We start from the raw sequence: 16,294 nt of genomic DNA, 5'->3' as shown, positions 1-16,294 counted from the left end.
GTGATGCAGGCCTGGCAGGGAGCTGGAGGCTCAGAGAAGATGAGGGGCCGGCCTGAGGCTGCACCGCTGGAAGGAGGAAGGAGGTAGAGACCAGCTGACTTTCTGAGCCCCACCGTGATTCAGGCACCGGCCCCGCCCATTTCTCGTTCCACCTCTGGGCTTGGTCTCCGTGGAGTCTGGTCACAACCTCTGGGGACCCTTCTCCAGGAGCGACACATCCCTGTTCTGAAAAGGGTCCTTTTCAGCCCCTCATAGGTGTCTTCACTGGGGGCAGGTGCTATGTCCAGCCCTCACCATGGGAAGCTTAAGGATGAGAGATGCTCCGTGGATGGACCTTAATATGCTAACGTGCCCTTTTCTCCAATTCAGTCATCCATCGAGCTCCTACTCCAGGCGGGGCTTCACGGCCAGGCCTGCTGCTTATGAGGCATGTGTGACATTCTGCAGACTGTCCCCTTCAGGGTAAAAGACAGTTATTTCCCACGCCCCAGCACCAGCCCTGCCTTGAGCACCTTAAGCCCAGGCTTTGGCGCATAGGAGGGACCCTGGAAGTAGCCCTTTAATTGACTAGAATGGAAAGAAGTGGTCTCATTTCTCCAAGGCGTTGCCATGGTGACTTCTCTCTCACTGCCCTCTTTCTCCCAGCCTCCAGGGAACAGTGTTCCCCTGAATGAGCTCTCCAGGTGGCGCAAGGGTCTCTGCTGTCACTGGGAGGATGCCTCTCACCCTTTGGGGACCCCAACCCACCAAATGAGTGCCTGACTCAGGTGAACAGGTGGGTTCCCCACAGCCTCATCCCCAGTGGGACAGAGCCCCCTGGGGAGCTGCGTCTTCCTGCTCCCTCGGGATCACACCTCTTCACAGGGGGTCCCTGAAAGCCTGAAAGTGCCCAGGAGGTTGCGAGCAGCTGACAGGGATTCCAGAGCCACAGACAGAAATGGGTGGCCCAGCAAAGCCAACCTGGCCCTTCTGAGAGAGAGTGGCTCGGCTGGCTGGGACACAGACCCAGGACTCCGAGCGTGCCTCGTACCAACCCTTTGACATCTAGCCATAACCAAGAGGCCAGTCCAGGGTACTCAGCGTCACTTCTCGAACCCACGAGTGTAAGTGCAGGTGTGTGTGCCTAGTGTGCTTGTGTCTGAGTGTGCTCTGGGAGTGCAACGAGGTCCCTGTTGCTTGGAAACACTGCTCTTTGGTGGGGTTTGCAAGGCAGGGGCCATGTCTCATGGTCTGCAAAGGCTGGTGGGCACACAGGTGAAGGCGGGAGAAGGGAACCAGCCTTCGGCATCTTGGATGCTCAGTGAGGCGTTCTCAGCCAGATGTGTGTGTGCTGGGCACGGGGGCTCCGTCGGGGGGCAGGCAGGCTGGCCCACTGACACCAGATCCCAGGTCTGGAGGAGGCAGATGCCACACAGCTTATGATCTAATTCCACTGCCCTGTGGGGGCCCCTGTGTGTGGGTGTCAGAGTGGGTGGGCCAGCGTGGGCAGGTGACCTTGAGCCCAGATGCCCTGGGGACCAGGGACCAGCTCTGGCCTGACTACTCTCCTGCAACCCTGGCTTTCTTCAGTCCAGTCACCGATGTCAGAAACCAGCAGCCTTGCTTACGGCGGCTGCCACTCTTCGGTGTGTCCCCCGTCTCAACAGCCTGTGTTGCAGGTGCTCCAGGCAGGGCCTGCACCATCTCCCCTCCGCTGCCTCCACGCGTGGGGAGAGGCTGTGGGGACCCTCCCAGCCAGCACGGCTCCGCCTGCAGCCCCCTCGGCGCCAGCCTGCGCCTGGCCTTGCCCTGGGGGCTGAGCTTAGCCCTCATGGGCTTTTCTGAAATCCTGCTGCTCCCTCCCCAACCCCGGGGTGGAGGGAGGACTCGGGTGCAGACGAAGCCCCAGTAGCAGGTGTGTGGGAGGCCCCTTCTCTCCTGCAGGGGCGCAGGCGGCTGGGGCGGCCCTGGGCACAGGGGGCTGCCAGGCACCAGGCACGTGAGCCCAACCTGAGTCTCTGGGCAAGCCGGCCTCGCTCTGGCCTGTCTCCCCGTCTGCAGGATGGGGGTGGGCAGTGCGGACGACCCCAGGCCCCGGCCCCGACTCTGCCCCAGGCCGGCCCAGCCCTGCTGTCTCACTCCAAAGCCAGCAAGGAAAGGGGGCCCCCGGGACTAGAGTCTCAATGGTGAGTGAGCTGTGAGATCATGAAGTGTAACATACAGGGGGTCTGGGTCTTTTGGGGAAGGGGGTGGGGAGGTAATTAGGTTTCTTTCTTTACTTTAATTTTTTTTCTTTTACTGGAGGTACTGGGGATTGAATCCAGGACCTCGTGCCTGCTAAGCATGCGCTCTACCACTCAGCTATACCCTCCCTGCAAAAACAGGACACCCGGGAGGGTCACGCCGCTCAGCCCGCTGCCCTCATACATGAGGCATCCGATGTTCAGGAAGGTGTCCTGGAGTGAACAGAATTACGTTGTTGGGTGAAGAACCTGTATATGTGGGCCGGCAGGCGAGCCTGGGCGACAGTGTTGCACATGCGTTTGTCCATTGCTGGCCATTCCCCAGCCCTGGGCTACCTGGGCCCAGTCTCACCACAGTCTGGGGGACCTGAGGGGGCTGCCTGACAGGAAGGAGCCGGTCTTTCCGCCCCTAGCCCTAGTTGTTGCCGCTTCAGTGTCAAAGCAGGAGGCAGAGCTGCTTTTTAGCTGTGCGGCCTTGGGCAAGTTACTTCACCTCTCTGTGTCTGTTACCTCATCTCCGAGGCCTCTGATTGCACCTGTATTGGGGGGCTGTGGGTGTGGACTGGGAGGAAACGGAGGCCAGGGGCTCAGGGTTGCAGAGCCAGGTGCGCGGGGCTTGTCCCCAGTCTGAGGGGGGGCCGGCCTCGGTGTCCCCATCTGGGTAGTCAAGAACCCAGATGCCCCCCCGCACTGCTGTGCGGGACTGTAGGTGGGAACCCTGGGCCTTGGTGACCCTTGGGGTCTTAGCGCCACTGGGAGCTGTTGTCAGTTCTCGGCCCCTGTGTCCGTCCGAGCTTGGGTCCTGACCACGTCCTCTGCTCACGGAGAAGCCCGCCTCCCGCCCGCCGCCGCATGGAGGCAGAGGGCAGAGTTGCTTACATTAACTTCCAAGAGCCCCGTCGTTCTCCGAAGATGTTTCCTAACTCATTCCGGAACACAGACGGATGATTTTTAATAAAGCAGCCTTTTCGGGCCTGAATCACTGTAACTGCAGACGTGAGGGCAGATTTACTCCCCACCGGCCTCCCTGCCGGCCTTCCCGCCGGCCTCCCCGCCACCGCAGGCAGCCTTCTTGTTTAGAAGACAATTTGTTGCTTTGGGTTGTTTGGGATTTTTTTAAGCAGAGGTCTGAGCTTGGGTTTCCATTCACCCAGGGCAGCAGGGGCAGGTGGTAGGGAGCTGGCAGCCCCCACACCCCATCTGGTGGCAGGAGGGAAGGGCCCCTGACCAGGCAACAGGGTCCCAGCTGTGCCATTGTCTCCTGCTGGGCCTGGGTCCACGGGCCGGGCCAGCCTTCCCTGCCCTCAGCGGGCCTCACAGAGGCCCTGACCCATGCCAGCCACAGCCTCTCTCTGTGCTTAGACTACAGGGTTCTCTGTTCCAGGGGCAGAGCAGCTTGGGTTCCGAGCACACAAAATCAAGCCTTGTCATCACCAAAGCTTCTGAGGTCACGTGGCCCCTGCCTCAGCTTCCCAGCTGGTCCTTCAGTTCTCCCTTCAGCTGAAGCCAGCCTTTTAGCTGGGGCCCTGGCCCTGCTGTGAATCCACTGACATGCTAAGGCCTCGGGCAAGTCACCTCTGGTATGTGGGCCTCAGTTTTCTGATCTATAAAGTGGGTCCACCTTCATTTTCCCAGCCCGACTCCAGCAGGACTGGCATGGCGACCCAAGGAGCACATGTTCCATGTTCCCAGGACACAGGTGAGGAGACGATGGCCCAGGATGACAGGTGCACTGACTACTGAGGGGACTAGAGTCCAAGCATGGGATCTTTTACTGTAGCCCTGTTTTGCAGACCTACTAATCATTGGTGGTACCATTGGGATCTCAGGGTGCCCAGGGTGCTGTGAGCTCCCCTCCTCACGGCTGCTCCCTGGGGAACTCTGACATGAACGTCTTCCTCCTCAGATCAAGCAGAAAGCTGCCCCCTTCGCCTCCCCCCGAGGGGCTGCCACCAATCAGGTCACTGCCTCTGAGGCCCTCAGGACACGGCTGTTCTTCTGGATATGCCCAGGCCAGCAGTCTGTCCATCTGCTCCATTTCTGGGCTCCAGGCCTAGAGAGGAGAGCCAGCCAGCCCAAGCTCCTCCACTGGCCTGCCTGCCGGGACCCTCACCTCTGATGGCTCCCGATTCCACCCTCTGTCCCGGCCCTGCGGGACCACTGCGTGCCCCTCACCCTCCCCAGCTCCCCCAGGCTTGGCCACTGTGTCCCTGCTCTGCCTGACTGATGCAGGTGTCATTGCCTGTTGGCTGTGTGTTCTACCGAGAGGCCATGTCAGGGGGACATAGAGATCTGCTGTTTGAACCTCAGTCTCCTTGCTAGACGAGTAGAAAAGTGCCAGCACCAGCCGTGGTGACAGCCGGTGTTTCCTGAGCTCTCGTGGAGCGCCGTGGTCCCCCGTCTCCATCCCCTGTGGCCTGGCCGCCCTGTGTCTCACTCCTCATGGGAACACTGGGGAGGGTGCAGGAAGGGAGCCTGTGGATACCGTGGGGAGGACGGAGGGAGGCACCGCAGGCCTGACGCTTGGCAGGACTCGGTAAACGCTGATTCCAGCACCGATTTGAGAGCATCCATATTACTGGCCCCGTTTTAGGATCCTGGAGGCTGAGACCTTAAAGGGAGCTACCACCCTGCCCAAAGCCACCAGCGATTTGGGGCCCAGGACCCGACAGCCAGAGGTGCCCTTTCTGCTGCACCCTGTGGTGCCTCCTGGTCACTGACGGGGCCGCACCGATGCGAGGTGGGGGAGGGCTGAGAGGCTGGGTGCGGGAGGCGTGGGGGGGCCCGCCCCCTCCCTCCCTCCCTCCGTACCCCGCTTTGTTAACCATCATCTTTCAATGATCCCCCGTATTTCCTGCCCCCTCTGTCTCCCAGGCTGGGCCAGTTTGGGGACCCCCGTGCTCACGATGCTGTTGCGGTAGGGGGAGAACTCAGGTCTGGGACTGCGCATCTGTGTTCTGGCCCCTCGTCTCCAGGCTGTGAGGACCCCTCCACCCGACCCACAGGTGGGCTCGCAGTGGGGAAGGGGCTTTTGCGGCGGGTGGCCAGCAAGATGTCTGGGCACGTGGGAAAGGGTAGCCTGTCCAGGGGAGGTCAGAGACTCGCACCCAAGGTCAGAGTTCCCGCTGCTCAGGCCAGAACTCCCGAGAGCCAGCAGGCGGGGCCTGCTCCTGCCAGGACACCCCTCTGTGTGCGTGCCCCGGCTCTAACCACACCTTTGGTCCTTGTTCCTTGCGTCTTCTGCCTGCTTGTCAACCCCGAGAGGCCCAAGGCTGGCTGTGTCCAGCCTTCACACACGAGGCAGGCCTGTGCAAGGCAGTCGTGATCTGATGGCTTCCTCTGAGCAGCTCTGCGTGTGAATCCCTCTGCTCACTAAGGGTGCACGGAGGTGGCTCTCTGAAGGTCACACAGCTAGTTTCACAGGCCCTTGGGGGTGCACCCTGGCTTTACCCCAATTTGACAAGGTGGGGAGGCTAGAGACCAGAGAGGTGAAGTGATTTGCCACCAGGGATGGGGTCCCCTTCCTCTCGTCTCCCCCTCAGGCAGGGTGGTCCTGCCTCCTCGTCCTCCCGCTGGCCTCCCCGTCCCTGCCGGTGCAGTACTGTCTCCAGCTCCCAGGGGGCGCTGCTTGCCCGCGGCTGGCTTCCTGCCGCCGCCTGGTGCTGCGTGTTTCCCAATCAATAGAAGACGCTCAGTCCCGAGACGGCGCTACCAGCGTCTTCGCACATCTGCATCGGAAAGAGGCCAAATGAGAAGTCTTTTCCTGTTGGGGGAAAAAACGCGAAAGGAGAAAGGGAGACTTTGCCTGACAGATTAGAAAATTTTCCACTTCCCAGCGTTTGAACGAAGTATTTGTGTTTCTCGTGCCCAATTACCCAGGCTGCGAAAGGCGCGTGGCCGCGGCGCCCAGCGCAGTGATCCTGGCGGGGCGTCTGCGGGGATTTACGGGCGAGGCGGCAGGTGCCAACGCAGGCCTGCCAGACCGGGGTCCGTGCGGCCCGCCTTCCACTCAGGCTTGACCTTGGAAAAGCCACGGGGCCCTCGAGTCGACATCACAAGGACGCTGAGAAGGCCAAAACGTTTCATCGGACGCATGGAGCACCTACAAATAAAACGGATGAATATTTTTACGCCCGTTTGGAGAGGTCACGGTGCTTTTGAAGTCTGACGTCCTAGGCGGCCCTGGGAAGTGGGGAGGAGCCGTACCCTGGGGCGGGGGACCGAGAGGTCACGGGTGAGGGAGTGTGCAGGGCCACCCGGAAGCCAGCAGCAGGAAGGGGCCCAGCCCCGACCCCAGCTGCCTGCCCTGGATCTTGGACGGGCTGTGCTGGGAGCCTGGGGCCAGTCGCAGAGTGCCTGCGGGTGAGGGGGCTGGGCCTACCTCCCGGGCCTGGGGGCGGGGGGCCTGGGGTGCAGCCGAGGATGTTTGTTGTGGAGGAGACTCGTGCTGGGCCTAAGTTGATGCCCAGCTGGTAGGAAATCACAGGGACCCCCGTCTGTTGAGCCGCTGATCTGAATCCAAGAAAATGTGAAGTGATCGCCCTGGGAGACATGGGCTTCCAAGGCCTGGGGAGCTGGGCCCCAAGGTTTCCTCCAGCCTGGGAACCTGAAAGGGTTGGAGAGACGCTGGCTTCTGGGAGAGTCCTTTCTTAACCTCAGGTGTTCAAAATGGAGCTCCTGCCTCCACCTCCAGCCTGTTCCTCCCATGGTACCTCCCCCCACTGTCACAAGGGTTCAGTGCCCTCCTCCCCACCCCTCTCTCAGCCGTCACCTGGGACAGTCCTTCTTGGCACCTCCTTGCTGACTCTCCCCACCTGTTCTAGCCACCACCAGGTCCTGCCAACTCTGCGCTGTGACCTCTCGCTGTGCCCCTTCTCTGTGTCCCAGTGGCTGCCGCCCCAGCCCCATTGATCCCCCTGCTGCCACTCTCTGCCCTGTGCAATGGCCAAGGTCATCTTTTAAAAATGCAAATCTGAGCGAATCACTCCCTTATGAAATTGCAGAGCCCACATCGTGACTCCAGGCCATGCGCGGTGCACGTCCCGCACCATCGCTGCTGCGTTTGCCTTGGTGCAGTTTGCTCCCATCACACGGCATGCGGCGGGGGGCGCTCTCTGCTGCTGTGTTTATTCATTCCTGCGCCCCGAGGTGTGACGGCTCCTGGCATGGACTAGGTGCTCATTAATACTTGCTGACTGATGAATGAGCTGGCATTTGGCAAGGGGGTTGGGGGAGCCTTCAGCCAGGAATTGCTGAACGGAGGAGAGCTTGCTGAGAGTGGAGGAGGCAGCAAGGGCAGAGGTGGAGGAGGGAAGGGTCCACATGTGTGGACATGTGTGGAGGACCACAGGGCAGACGAGCAGGAGGATGGCGCTGAGTCCCTGAGGGTCTGGCGTGCACACAGGGCAGGAGCGTGGCCCAGCAGCAGGCTCTGGGGTGGCCTGAAGGGTTTATCCCCTGAGAGCTCTCTTCCAAGATAGGACTGGCTTCAAAGCCCTGAGCCTGGGAAGAGGCTCCTGGGGCTCAGCTCTGCCTCTCCAGGCAGTGTGGCCGTGGGCAAGTCACCCAGCGTCTCCGTGTCCTAAACTTCATCAGTAAACAGTCATAATACCCCTACTGGAGTGGATGTGAGGGCATGGTGGCCGGCCATGCTGGAGCTGTGCCTGGCACAGAGTCAGCTCTCCTGGTCTGTGTTTCAGAGAGCTGCCTCCAGAGCTTCAGGGAGGAGGGGGACTGGAGGCAGGGAGGCCAGGCTGAGGCTGAGTCCATCATCCAAGCAAGGGCTCAGCCAGGCAGTGACCGGGACAGAAAGGAGGGGGGTGAGTCCCAGAGGTGCTCTGCTCTCCTGGAATGAAGGGGTGTGGACATTTCCCTGAATACCTGCCCCACCTTTCAAGATGGTTGGCCATGTGGCAACTGCCTTGGGTGGTACTATTCCCAGGAGGCTGTGCGGGGGGTGGAGTGGGGCTGACAGCGGGCCATAGCCCACCTCCTGTCCTATGCAGACCCCCGGCTCTGCCCCCAGGGCCATGCCTCTCCCAGCTGCAGTCTCCCCCTAACCCACTCCCACCCAGGCCCATCGCCCTGCCTGCACTTTGCCAGTCCAGCAGGCCCCAGGCCATTTTGGGTGGTCAGCTTTGCTTTGCATGATTCTGCTGAGCCTGGATGTCACGGGTGAGCCAGGGACCCTAGGGCTTCTCTCTTTAGGACCCCCCGGGGCCTTGGGAGCCAGCTGTGGGATCCCTGTCTCCTCAGCTGCGTTTGTCAGCACTGCAAGGCTGTGTGTGTCCAGAAGAGTGCGGAAGACCCCCAGCCCTGCGCGCAGGCGCGCACACAGGGCTGTCCTCTCTGGGGGACTCGCAGCTGGAGTCAGCGCCACCTACCAACCCTACCCAAACAGGGAGGGGCTCCGAAACAAGTGACTCACCTTGCGGAAGAGAAGTGAGCTTCTAGAGGCTTTCAACAAGGCGGAAGTTATCTCATCTGGGGGTGTCTCCTCAACCTGCAAGCAACCGCGGCCCAGGAGACCTCAGTGGCTCCACTGGGGACTAGTGAGGCTGGGAGCTTTCTAGCTGTGGGGGCATCTTGCAGCCTCCCGGCGGCAGCGCAGGAACCAGAGGCCTGCTTCCCGCAGCGTCCTTCTGGGCTCTCCCCTTGCCCACTCCCCGCTGTCTTCCCTCTCTTTTCCCTGCCCAAATCAGCCAGCCCAGGAGTCTGGGGCCCCAGAGTGACCTTGAAGCAGCCGGCTGGGAGGCTGCGACTCTGAGCTGAAGTGGCTCCCTGCTCCTCCTCCTTTTCCATTCCTCGTCTCCCTCCTCCTCCTCTTCCTTCCTCTCCTCTTCCTCTGCCTCCTCCTCCAGCTGAGAGCCCCAGATCTGTGCGTTTCCTTGGGGAGTGACTCACACGTTTGCCTCCCACCTGCATTGCCAGCTTCCCAAATCTTCATTCAAAAGGGTCGTTGCAAGCAGATTTCCAAAGGAGGCGGCCTGGGGATGTGACAGGCAGCCAGGAGTGCTCCCTGTGGGCAGCGGCAGGGAGCCTGGCTTGGCTCTCCACTGACAATGGACAGAATCCAATCCTGCCTTCCAATCCTAATGTTTAGTTTGACCTGGGGCTGGTTCCCTCACCTTGCTGGGCTCCTCTCCCCACACACAAGATGCACAGGCTGAGCAGGAACCCCGCTGCCCTGTTCTGTTCACCCAGAGTGTCCTGCTTTCCTCCCACTCTCTCTTTTGAACTGGGTGCCTCCTTTAGTTTCAGGGAAAACCACCTCCAGAGGGCAGAGCAGTGGAGCTGGGTTAGACCCCTGGGGGGGGTGCTGTGGGGTCAGGTGGACAACGGGGCTGCAGAGCTCCTCGGGCTCTGGTCAATGCAGGACACCATGTTTGGGGGGCCCACCTGCTCCTGTTTTCCTTCCCCTACTCTCCCCCACTGACTCAGGGGAAATTAATGACCTCTCCTGGAACACTTGACCCAGGCCGCAGCCAACCAGGGCAGCACATTCCCATGGTTGCAGGGATTGGCTGAGGGATGGGCACATGACCCAGTGAGAGCCAATGAAAGGCAAGGAACTTTGGCTGAGCCTGGGAGGCAGGCACGCTGGTCCTCCCCTTCCAGCATGGGGCCAGGAGCTCTGCCCGCAGCACCTCCTCGGAGCAGGCGCAGCCTTCCCGGACCAGCCGGGGACCCAGGCAGGCAGGGCTGCATTTTTAGTTGCTGCTCGTTCAGCATCTCCTGCTGCACAGCTGCAAAGCTTTTGCACGTATGATCTCATTTAAATCTCGCAACAACATTGCAGGGAAGGTATTAGCACCTTGTCCTACAGGATGAGGAAACATTTAAGAGGAGAAGTTATTTGCCCGTCACATGCCAGGGTGAAGGCGCCTCAGCCTGACCCAAGCCTCGTGGCCTCCGCCTGACGCCAGCTGTACTCACCCCCCGACCCCGAGCCAGAGTCACACCCACATCTCACGGGGGGGGGGGGACGCAGTGCGGGCTGCAGGACCCCAGCCCTGCTCCCTCTGCCCTCCACCCACTTGACACACAACCGCACAGGCTTTGGGACGAATGCAGTTACTTGGAAATGCCACTTGTCACTCCATTGCTGGGGAAGTGCCTTGGGCCGGATTCAGTGCATATTTCTGGACTGGGATTAGATTCCATGGCAGCTCCTGGATGCCAACCAGTTTGGAGGGAAACACTCTGCTCTGTGATGAGATGTCTCCAGATGGCTCTTGGCGGCCCCAGAGGCTGCCAGCAGGGCCAGGAGGCTAGTCTCTGGGTTCTAGAGAGCGTCTCTGCTCGTGCCTGGCACAGGGGGGAGCTGTGGGTCAGGCTCCTGGAGCAGGGGACAGCTTCCCATCCACAGCCCAGTGCTTCCCATCTCCTGGGTGGGAAAAGTGAGGCCAGGAGAGGTGGGATTTCCTTCTTCAGGTCAAATCGAACACCACTGAGTGCCTTCCTGAGCCCACGGGGCTCTCTGGAGGCTCCTGCCCTTGGCGACACGCCTGTCTCCCATCGCTTTCAGGGCCCTGAAGTCACCGCACTCATCCAACCACTCGGCCTTTTCCCCTCCTGGGATGCACTTCCTTACCACTTCCCGGGCAGAGCCCTCCTCTCAGACCTCCCTGCAGTGCCCCTTCCTGCGGGAGGCCTGCTCCCCTCCCACCCAGGCTGCCCCGGCGGCTCCCTCTGGCCCCTGCCCCTCCTGCCATACAGCCGAGATGGGCCTGTGTCTTTCGTCACCTGATCAGCGCCTCTCCCGCTGACTGGGAGGAAGCTGCTTGGAGGCAGAGATCGGATCTGTCTTGTTCACCCGCAGCTTCCCAGCAGCCCACTTGGAGCAGGTGCTCCATGAATACTATTGAACAAACGAATAACGTTGTGGATGAAGGGGGAGGGGCTGGGGCCTCGGAGGCTTCTGGGAGGCCTCTCGGCACCCGGGCTCACAGAGCTTCTCGAGGCTGAGTCCCGGGGGCTGCAGCTCCCCGTCTCCTTCACGGGGGTCCCACTGGCCTTTCCAGCACCTGCTCTTGTCAGAAGCGCTGTGCCCGGCTGTGGCCCACGGCGCTGCCCTGAGATGCATTAGACGGCCGGCTGAGAGCTGTGGGGCCCTTCCCTGCCCCATCTCCACTCTGCTTGCCGTCCTGGGGGAGGCAGGCAGCCGTCAGCGACACGAGGCAGGTCGAGGGCTCAGGCAGGGGTTGGCGGCTGCACAGACGGTAGATGGGCTAGGAGGGGCGGTGGAAAGTGACAGGCTGGCTCAGTGGGGCTGCGGGAGGGAGAGGGCCTTCCCGCCAGCCACGTGGACAAGGACGCTGAAGTGTGGAGAAGGAGGAACAAGCCCCCAGATGAGAATGCATAGGCAAGGCTGGAGGTGTGAGAGCACACGGCCTCCTTGTGGGCAGGTGAAGAGGGGGCATGAGGAGCAGACGGTGGGGGTCGGAGCAGACCCGTGTGACTGGGTGGAAGTTTGGGGAGTGGCTTGAGTGGAAGGTGGGGCAGCGAAGATGACTCAGAGCTAGAGAGGAGGCGAGGCTCCCCCAGAGCACCTGCCTCCATTGTCCGGGCCTCTGGACTTTGGGTGCCACATGCAGTGCAGCACTGGGTACTGAGGCAGCACTGGCTCACACACCCTGCCCCCGTGTCCTCACTGGTCACTCAGAGGTGACACTGTCCACTTCACCATCCAGCACGGATGAAGCGGGATGGCCAGGGTCACAGTGCAGAGCCCTGGTCCGAGGGCTGCAGGGTTTGCCATGGGTCTTTGGGGACAGTGCCTTTCTGCTGAGCTGAGGCATCTTCTTCCGATGCAGGACAAGGAGGATGGAGGCCTGAAGAAGTGGCCCGGGGCCTCCCTCTGCCACCAAGCGGCTGCCAGTCCTTGGAAAAGTCACAGCACCACTCTGGTATTGGTTTTCTTGCCTGTCAGCTCGGGGGGTGAGATTTCCAAGCCCTCTACCACCCCTCCCCACCCTGCCAGGGGGCACAGAGCTGAGGGTGTCCACCCAGGGACTGTGGCAGACCCTGAGCAGCCCCCAGCTCCCGCACTGCAGCCCAGCCCTCCCGGGAGGCTGGTGGTGAGGCGGTGGGGACAGCCACCACATTCTGGTGGGATTATGTTCCTCTCTCAACTTAACTTCATTACAAAGCCTATGTCTGATCCTCTTACAGCATCCGTGGAGGGAGAGGGGTTGGAAGGCGAGGCAGGAGCCGACGGTGCTGAGCTGCCCCCCTTGGGGAAGTGGGACACAGAGATTTACATATTTATGAGATCTTTTCCATTTTGCCCAGGCCCTGTGTGCACTAGGAAATGTCACATCTTGTTTCAAGCTGGGAATCTGTGCTCCAGGAGTGACAGCTCAAGCTGCCACCAAGGCCTCACCGGTACCTGGAGGGGACGAAGAGCCCTGGACCGGGCTCCTGTCCCAGATCTGCAGTGACCTGCTGTGCACCCGTGGGCAGGGCACTTGACCTCTCTGGCCTCAGTTCCCCATGTGTAAAATTAAGATGGATACCTTTGGGAAGCAGCTTCTGGCACAGCCCCGACGACCTCCCCAGCCCCCAGTATTCACATACGCGTGTCCTCTCTTTCTGAGTGCAGACGGGCCCAGGGGCTTGTTTCTAAGCAATAGAAAATGGCAGAAGTGATGGGCAGGCCCTTCCAGGACTGGGCACGAAGACCATGACTCCATCTGTTCACAGCCTCTCTTGCCCTCTTGGTCGCTCACTAGGATGGAGCCAGCTGCCACACTGGGGCCCCATGTCCAAGTCCACGAGGAGTTGCATCCTGCCATCAGTCATGTGAGGGCCTGGAGGCAAGCTGACCACAGCCTCAGTGGACTTCTAGACTGCAGCCTGGGGGAGACCTGGAACATTCAACCCAGCAGAGGCACAGCCAGACCCTGGTCCCTGAATCCGTGTTTTGGGCTAAGCTGTTACGCAACTGCAGGTAACTGATACAGTGTCCTTCTCCAAGGGTTACCTGGTGACTGATGTGAGGTGTGTGAGTGTGCAGAGCACAGCACTCATGCTTAGCAGGTGCTCAGAAGTGGTGCTGGGTGGGTCCGGGAGTTGCGTGAGGGTGCATCTAGGTCATCTTCCATCTCCAGACCTCGCAGGGGCCCGGCACACAACAGGGGCCTGCTCAGTCCCAGGAACACAGCCGGCACGTGGCCCGCAGATTGCATCAGCACAGCCCCGGAAGCGTACTGGATGCGCGGCACCCACAGGTCTTGGTAGCTTGGCTTCCTGATGGAGTCCTGCACCCATGGTGGGTGCTGGGCCCCTGAGCCTCTCCTGGTGGCTGGCGCCAGCCCCTCCCGCTGCTGTCTCAGCGGGCTCCTCTTCCCATCATCCACCCAGCTTCTCAAGGGCCTTCACATTTCTGCTTGTAAAATGGGGGAGGAGAGCCAACCCCCACAAGCCAGCTCCTGCCTGCACTTTTGCATTTGGAGGCCATGCACTGTGTCCTGGCTTCTGGTACCAAGCCTGGAACACAGCAGCCATGGGGGAAATATTTGGGGCAAGGCTACATGAGCAACTGGTCTAGAATCAGAGTCAGAACCCAGGTGCTTTGATCTGAAGGTGAATAAAGAGTTTCCCCCAAATATTCTCGCTCTCCTGTCGTTGCCTGAAATGACTTCCTCTACGGTCTCTCCTGGGTTTAAGACACCAGACTCCCCTGTTCAAAAAGCAAGTGTGTTCACTGGATTTGGCTGACACCTCCCGCCCCTCCTGCCATTAGTAACACAGCGAACACTGGAATCTTGTCGGGGCAGCCTGGTGGAAAGGAAGGCCCTTGGGCGGACACTGAGGCGCGGGCTCGGGGAGGTTTGCAGAGACCAGAAAATGCCCCCAGGAGGCAGGCCAGTCTCTGGTCTCTTCCCCCCGCTTGTGGGCAAGGGGGTGGGGGCTCGCCCTCAGCCTGGAGGAGACCCGGGTCCCCGTGCCCATGACAGTTGCCCGACGGAGCTTCCTGAGGCGAGAGCGTCCTCTCCCTGCGCCGCCGGCCACAGCAGACGTGGCCCGGGAGGCTGCGGGCCTTGGGATGTGGGCGGTGGGGCTGGAGAACTGCGCTGCAGTTTCACTCACTTCCTCTTACTTTCAGTTTCCACGTAAGTGGCCACCCGTGGCGGGGGCTCTGTGCCGGGCATCGTAGGTCTGGAATGAGGAACCGTGAGCAAACCGGGTCCGCTCGGTGTTCATGTCTGCGATCACATCTTTCCAAGAACACTAAAAATAACCTTTAAAAAGAGAAATAATGCCGAGGGGAGATGACTCTCCCTGGGCTGTGAGGAGCTGGGGAGGAGCTGCAGGAGCTTCCAATCCATCGGAGAGATCTCGCCGTCTGTCCAGGAGAACTTGCTGGAGGGGAAAGAAAATTCTTGACTCACCCCTATTTTTAACAGTGTTTATCTCCAGATCTGGGAGCTGCCAAGGCGTAAATTGACCACGAGCGCACTCCTCTGCCCTGTCTTCTGTCTGTGGCCATCCGTGCTGCCCCAGATCCACGGTGGAGAACCTTTCTGGCGGCAAACAGAACTGGATCATAAGGCAGACTGTCACCTTTGTACACTGAGCAGACATCCGCTGGTGGCCTGGGCCCCAAACACTTGTTGCTGTCATGTTACCGGTTTCACCATTGCCCACAGCTGCTCCATCCCCATGGACCAGGCTGTAGGGCACCACGTCCCAAACCAAGATACTCCCATGCCATTCACACCACCGGTGCCACCGCCATCATCACCCTCACCTTTGTCACTGTGGTGCCCCGACCCACTCCCCTCAAGTCACCGCACTCAGCCTGAGCACACTGGTCAGGCACGGGCACCACACAGAGGGGTCACGGGGAGCTCCCGGGAACAATCTACACACCCCCGGGGGCCTCTCCAGAACCAGGGTGTGTCCTTTGGCTTCCAGTCCTTCTGAGGCTCAATCCTGACCCGTGCAGTTGGAGGACAGGTGCAGGTTCACCTGCTGGGATGCTCGGGGGCTGAATGAGACTGTGTGCAGCCCTAACCCAGCACCTGGGACTCAGTAAATGCCTGGCAATCCGTGGTATTAGCAACGGAAGTGGTGGGAGAAATTAGCAAAATTATTAGGTGCTTTACACACATATAGCGCTTCCTTTAATTTTCAGAATAACCATATGGGGGGCTCTAATAATCCCCACTTTACAACAGTGAGAAAGCCGGCCACAAAGGCCGGAATAAGCGGCTCAGGACCTCAAGGCCCTGGAGGGGCAGCGCTGGGCACACATTAGAACCAACAAGTGAATGAAAGTCCGGCCCAGACCCTGGGGCTTGGCCAGTCAGCCTTGAGCTCCAGGGGGGCCTGACCCCAGGGGAAGCCAGGCGGCCTGGTGGCTCCTTGAGTCCTATCCGCGGGTCTGGAGAGCGTCGGGCTGATGGCGGAGCCTGGCGTTGGAGCCAGGCTGGGCGGACCCCCGCTCCACCGCTGCGGGGCTGCCCCCCGGGAGTTCCACGCTCTGCCGCTGTTTCCCCCGTCGGGTCTTCCTCCACTGGGAGGCGGCAGGAGGGGCCTGCCTCGTGGTCAGCAAGGGCAACGATGGCCACGAGGACGACCCCTACACAGTGCCACCCGAGGGGCAGCGGCAGGGCGACCACCAGAGCTGGAGAGCACCTGGTGTCCAGCTCAGAGAGGCCACGTGCCCACCCAGGCCGCACAGCCGGTGGGCAGCACAAGTCCTGCGGGTCTGGAAACTGATGGATGGTTCCTTTCCAGGGCGGGTGGGAGGGACAAGACCCACGTGCAGCCCGGGGATGGGAAGATGACCAGCCTCCAAGCCAAGGGCCCAGACCCAGGCCCGGGAGGGGTCAGGCTCAGCACCAGCTTTTCCCGGTCGATGCGCATCACCCACGATGTCCTGCGGTCCCTGTGGGTGACCAGGTGTCCTCCCCACCCCAAAGCCCCAGGCCAGCATCCATGTGAGTGACCTCATGGCCTCCTCTGAGTGGTGTGGACAGGCGCTCCAGGCTTGAGACGGGCGTCTCTGTGGGCCTGCGGGGGCCCGGGGCTGTTGGGGTCAGGAGGGGTCCCTTTTCCATCTG

General features: G+C 60.9%; 1 long non-coding RNA gene across 1 annotated transcript; it reads left to right on the top strand.

The window, feature by feature from the left end:
• The first annotated feature begins 4,160 nt into the window (after positions 1 to 4,160).
• LOC116659841 lies at positions 4,161 to 6,237 on the top strand. Its single transcript, XR_004315204.1, has 3 exons — positions 4,161 to 4,962; positions 5,097 to 5,227; positions 6,102 to 6,237. It is a non-coding gene; the product is annotated as an uncharacterized LOC116659841 (long non-coding RNA).
• The last annotated feature ends 10,057 nt before the right edge of the window (positions 6,238 to 16,294 follow it).

Source organism: Camelus ferus, chromosome 25 (genome assembly GCF_009834535.1).
Source record: "Camelus ferus isolate YT-003-E chromosome 25, BCGSAC_Cfer_1.0, whole genome shotgun sequence".
In the NCBI taxonomy this organism is placed as follows: domain Eukaryota; kingdom Metazoa; phylum Chordata; class Mammalia; order Artiodactyla; family Camelidae; genus Camelus; species Camelus ferus.
This window is presented reverse-complemented; position numbering and strand designations above follow the sequence as displayed.